Source organism: Ovis aries, chromosome 18, assembly GCF_016772045.2.
Source record: "Ovis aries strain OAR_USU_Benz2616 breed Rambouillet chromosome 18, ARS-UI_Ramb_v3.0, whole genome shotgun sequence".
Classification (NCBI taxonomy): Eukaryota; Metazoa; Chordata; class Mammalia; order Artiodactyla; family Bovidae; genus Ovis; species Ovis aries.
The window spans coordinates 35,724,134-35,729,835 of NC_056071.1; the positions used below are offsets into that span (position 1 = coordinate 35,724,134).

A 5,702-nucleotide genomic window follows, 5' to 3' on the forward strand; every position below is an offset into this window, starting at 1 on the left:
GGACTGCAGCATGCCAGGCTTCCCTGAAATCATCAACTCCCGGAGCTTGCTCAGATTCATGTCCATTGAGTTGGTGATGCCATCCAACCATCTCATCATTGGTCGTGCACTTATCCTCCTGCCTTCAATCTTTCCCAGCATCAGGGTCTTTTCCAATGAGTCAATGTTTCTCATCAGGTAGCCAAAGTATTGGAGCTTCAGCTTCAGCATTAGTCCTTTCAATAAATATTCAGGACTGATTTCTTTTAAGATAGACTGGTTTGAACTGCTTGCAGTCCAAGGGACTCTCAAGAGTCTTCCCCACCGCCACTGTTCAAAAGCATCAATTCTTCAGTGCTCAGCCTTCTTTATAGTGCAACTTTCACATACTGGAAAAACCATACCTTTGGCTAGACAGACCTTTGTCGGCAAAGTAATGTCTCTGCTTTTTAATATGCTGTCTAGGTTGGTCATAGCTTTCCTTGAAAGGAGCAAGTGTCTTTTAATTTCATGGTTGCAGTCACCATCTGCAGTGATTTTGGAGCTCAAGAAAATAAAGTCTTTCACTGTTTCCAGTGTTTCCCCATCTATGCGCCATGAAGTAATGGGACTGGCTGCCATGATCTTTGTTTTTTGGATGTTGATTTTAAACCAGCTTTTTCACTCTCCTCTTTCACTTTCATCAAAAGGCTCTTTAGTTCTTCACTTTCTATAATAAGGGTGGTGTCATCTGCATATCTGAGGTTATTGATATTTCTCCCAGAAATCTTGACTCCAGCTTGTGTGTTATCCAGCCAGGCATTTCACATAGGGCTTCCCTGGTGGCTTAGAGGTTAAAGCATCTGCCTCCAATGCAGGAGACCCGGGTTCGATCCCTGGGTCGGGAAGATCCCCTGGAGAAGGAAATGGCAATCCACTCCAGTATTCTTGCCTGGAGAATCCCATGGTGGGAGAAGCCTAGTAGGTTACAGTCAACAGGGTCTCAAAGAGTCGGACATGACTGAGCGACTTCACCTTCACTCTGCATACAGATTAAATAAGCAGGGTGAAAATATATAGCTTTGATGTCCTCCTTTACCAATTTGGAACTAGTCTGTTGTTCCATGTCCAGTTCTAACTATTGCTTCTTGACCTGCATGCAGGTTTCTCGGGATGCAGGTAAGGTGTTCTGATATTCCCATCTCTTGAAGAATTTTCCAGTTTATTGTGATCCATACAATCAAAGGCTTTGGTATAGTTAATAAAATGAGGTAGATGTTTTTCTGGAATTCTCTTGCTTTTTCAGTGATCCAACAGATGTTGACAGTTTGATCTCTGGTTCCTTTGACTTTTCTAATTCCAGCTTGAACATCTGGACATTCTTGGTTCACGTACTCTTGAAGGGTTGCTTAGAGATGTTTGAGCATTACTTTGCTGTCTCACCTGGTAAAGAATCTGCCCACAGTGTGGGAGACCTGGGTTCTGTCCCTAGGTTGGAAAGATCCTCTGGAGAAGGGAAAGGCTGCTATTGCTAAGTTGCTTTAGTTGTGTCCAACTCTGTGTGACCCCAGAGATGGAAGCCCACCAGGTTCCTCTTCCCTGGGATTCTCCAGGCAAGAACACTGGAGTGGGTTGCCATTTCCTTCTGCAATGCATGAAAGTGAAAAGTGAAAGTGAAGTCGCTCAGTCGTGTTCGACTCTTCGCAACCCCATGGACTGCAGCCTACCAGGCTCCTCTGCCCATGGGATTTTCCAGGCAAAAGTACTGAAGTGGGGTGCCACTGCCTTCTTCTAAGGGAAAGGCTACCCACCCCAGTATTCTGGCCTGGAGAATTCCCTGGAAGAGTTAGATATGACTGAGCAACTTTCACTTTCACTTGCTAGCGTGTGAGATGAGTGTAGTTGTGCAATAGTTTGAACATTCTTTGGCATTGCCTTTCTTTGGGATTAAGATGAAATCTGACCTTTTCCAGTCCTCTGGCCACTGTTGCATTTTCCAAACTTGCTGGCATATTGAGTGCAGCACTTTCACAGCATTATCTTTTAGGATTTGAAATAGCTCAACTGGAATTCCATCACTGCCAGTAGCTTTGTTCTGTAGTGATGTTTCCTAAGGTCCACTTGGCTTCACATTCCAGAATGTCTGGCTCTAAGTCAGGGATAGCACCATCGTAATTATGTGGGTTAGTAAGATCTTTTTTGTATAGTTTTTCTGTATATTCTTACCACTTCTTAATATATTCTGCTTCTCTTTGGTTCATACTGTTTCTGTCCTTTATTGAGCCCATCTTTTCATTATATGTTCCCTTGGTATCTCTAATTTTCTTGAAGAGATCTCTAGTCTTTCCCATTCTATTGTTTCCCTCTATTTCTTTGCATTGATCACTGAGGAAGACTTTCTTATCTCTCCTTGCTCTTCTTTGGAACTCTGCATTCAAATGGGTATGTCTTTCCTTTTCTCCTTTGCCTTTGGCTTCTCTCTTTTCTCAGCTTTTTGTAAGGCCTCCTCATACAAGCATTTTGCCTTTTTGCATTTCCTTTTGTTTGGGAATGGTCTTGATCTCTGTCTCCTGTACAATGTCAGGACCTCTGTCCATAGTTCTTCAGGCACATTATCAAATCTAATCCCTCAAATGTATTTGTCATTTCCACTGTATAATCATAAGGGATTTGATTTAGGTCATACCTGAATCATCTATTATTTTTCCCTACTTTCTTCAATTTAAGAAAGTATACCTGTTAATTAGTTCATATTATATTTTGTGTATATTATATTTACATATAAATATATATTCATATTTATATGTTATATATTTATAATAAGTTTGTCTTATACCTGCTAAACAGTATACCTGTTAATAAGTTTACATTAGGCCAAATCACTGATATGGTAAATGTATGGTAGATAAGTTAGCTTTTTAAAACCACAATCACAGAAAACTAACCCGAGTGATCACATGGACCACAGCCTGTCTAACTCAATGAAACTATAAGCCATGACATATGGTGGGTGCCACCCAAGAGGAATGGGTCATATTGGAGAGTTCTGACAAAATGTGGTCCTCTGGAGAAGGGAATGGCAAACCACTTCGTATTCTTGCCTTGAGAACCATGAACAGTATGAAAAGGCAAAAGGATATGCCACTGAAAGATGAAATCCTGTGGTCGATAGGTGCCCACAGTGCTACTGGAGAAGAGTAGAGAAATAACTCCAGAAAGAATAAAGAGATGGAGCCAAAGCCAAAGCGAAAACAGTACCCAGTTGTGGATGTGACTAATGATGGAAATAAAGTCTGACGCTGTAGAGAACAGTATTGCATAGGAACCTGGAATGTTAGGTCCATGAATCAAGGTAATTTGGAAGTGGTCAGGTAGAAGATGATAAGAGTGAACATCGACATTATAGGAATCAGTGATCTAAAGTGGATTGGAATGGGTGAATTTAATTCAGAAGACTATTATATCTACTGCTGTGAGCAAGAATCACTTAGAAGAAATGGGGTGGCCCTCATAGTCAACAAAAGGGTCCTAAATGCAATACTTGGGTGCAATCTCAAAAATGAGAATGATCTCTAAGGCAAACCATTCAATATCACAGTAATCCAAGTCTATGCCCCAATTGCTAATGCTGAAGAAGCTAAAGTTGAATGGTTGTGTAAAGACCTACAAGACCTTCTAGAACTAACATCCTCAAAAAGATGTGCTTTTCATCACAAGGGACTGGAATGCCAAAGTAAGAAGTCAAGAGATACCTAAAGTAACAGGCAAATTTGGCCTTGGAGTACAAAATAATGCAGGGCAAAGGCTAACAGAGTTTTGCCAAGAGAACACATGGGTCATAGCAAACACACTCTTCCAGCAATGCAAGAGATGACTCTACACATGGACATCACCAGATGATCCATACCGAAATCAGATTGATGATACTCTTTGCAGCCAAAGATAGAGAAGCTCTATATGGTCAACAAAAACCAGACCAGGAACTGACTGTGGCTCAGATCATGAACTCCTTATTGCAAAAATCTGTCCTAGAATACACATAAATTAACTTCAGAATTGATAGCCTATACCTTCATGAGAAACAAATTTGCTAACTAAGGAACAGTATTTGTGTATAGTCTTTTTTTTTTTTTTTTTTTGGCTTTCATCTTAAAGTGGCCAAATCACATTTTCAACTTTACTGAGGTGAATTATTTTCATTTCCACCTCAGTTAGTGTTTTTATTGTTATTTATAATGGCAACCCCTTCCAGTATTCTTGGCTGGAGAATCCCATGGGGCAGAGGAGCCTGGTGGGCTACAGTCCCTGGAGTTGCAAAGAGTCAGACATGGCTGAAGTGACTTAGAATGCACAATACAGTTATTCAGTTTTTCCCGTTTATAGTGTAGTTGAACATCCTAGTTTAACACCTCAATTGAACCAGGCCTAGAATTTTTCCTTATATATCATTTGGTTAAGTAGAAACACCTCTCCCTACTCAAGGCTATCGTTATGGACTGAGGGAAGTAATTTGGTATAATAGGCATACGTAGCAGAGAAATCAAGGCAATCTGTTCTTGTAACTCATTCATATCCTCTAAATCTGTTTGAGTTCTCTCCTGACTGCACCACTTCAATCATGTGCTAAATTGCCATTATGCATATGGGACCTTATGACTTGGCACATCGGATAATAAATTATATATGCTAGGATGCTCCACTAATATATCCACTTGATGTCCTATGAACACGCATGTAGTTTCTACTGGGGCACAGTAACATATCAGGAGCTCCCCTTTGTACAAGAGTTGTTCTCTGTCAAATAAAGCATGATCTTAGCTATAGTACTCTAGGGGTCTGAACTGTGCTTCCTTTATCTGTGTTTGTCAAGGTAGATCACAACAAACTGTGGAAAATTCGATGGGAATACCAGATCATCCTACCTGCCTCCTGAGAAACCTGTATGCAGGTCAAGAAGCAACAGTTAGAATTGGACATGGGATAAGGGACTGGTTTCAAATTGGGAAAGGAGTATATCAACGCTGTTTATTGCCACCTTGATTATTTAACTTATATGCAGAGTACATCAAGCAAAATGCTGGACTGGGTGAACCAGAAACTGGAATCAAGATTGCTGGGAGAAATATCGAAAACCTCAGATTTGCAGATGATCCTAGCCTAATGGCAGAAAGCACAGAGGAAGGAACTAAAGAACTACTTGATGAAGGTGACAGAAGAGAGTGAAAAACTGACTTGAAACTCAAGTTTTGAGAAAACTAAATTCATGGCATCCGGCCCCATCATTTCATGGCAAATAGATAGGGACAAAATGGAAAAGTGACAGATTTTATTTTCTTGGGTTCCGAAATCACTGCGGATGGTGACTGCAGGACTGAAATTAAAAGACACTTTCTCATTGGAAGAAAAGCTGTGACAAATCTAGATAGAGTATTAAAAAGCTGCTGCTGTTTAGTTGTTCAGTCATGTCCAACTCTTTGCAACCATATGGACTGTAGCCCACCAGTCTCTTCTGTCCATGGAATTCTCCAGATGAGAATACTGGTGCATGTATGTGTATATGAATTGATAAAGAAAATTGTGTGTGTATACACATATATCCACATAATTATATTAATTGTTAAGAATTAGGATTGGGGCTGGCTAGAAGTAAGGGTGATTGTTCAGCAAGGATTGATTGAGGTCCAAAATGGTTATATAGTTACAAGAAACTGAGGCCGTAATGTTGCAGCAAAGCAGCTAGTAGG

General features: G+C 40.5%; 1 non-coding gene across 1 annotated transcript; it reads left to right on the top strand.

Moving 5' to 3' along the window:
* Positions 1-794: 794 nt before the first annotated feature.
* Positions 795-866, top strand: TRNAW-CCA (transfer RNA tryptophan (anticodon CCA)). The gene has a single exon. It is a non-coding gene; the product is annotated as a tRNA-Trp (tRNA).
* Positions 867-5,702: the final 4,836 nt, after the last annotated feature.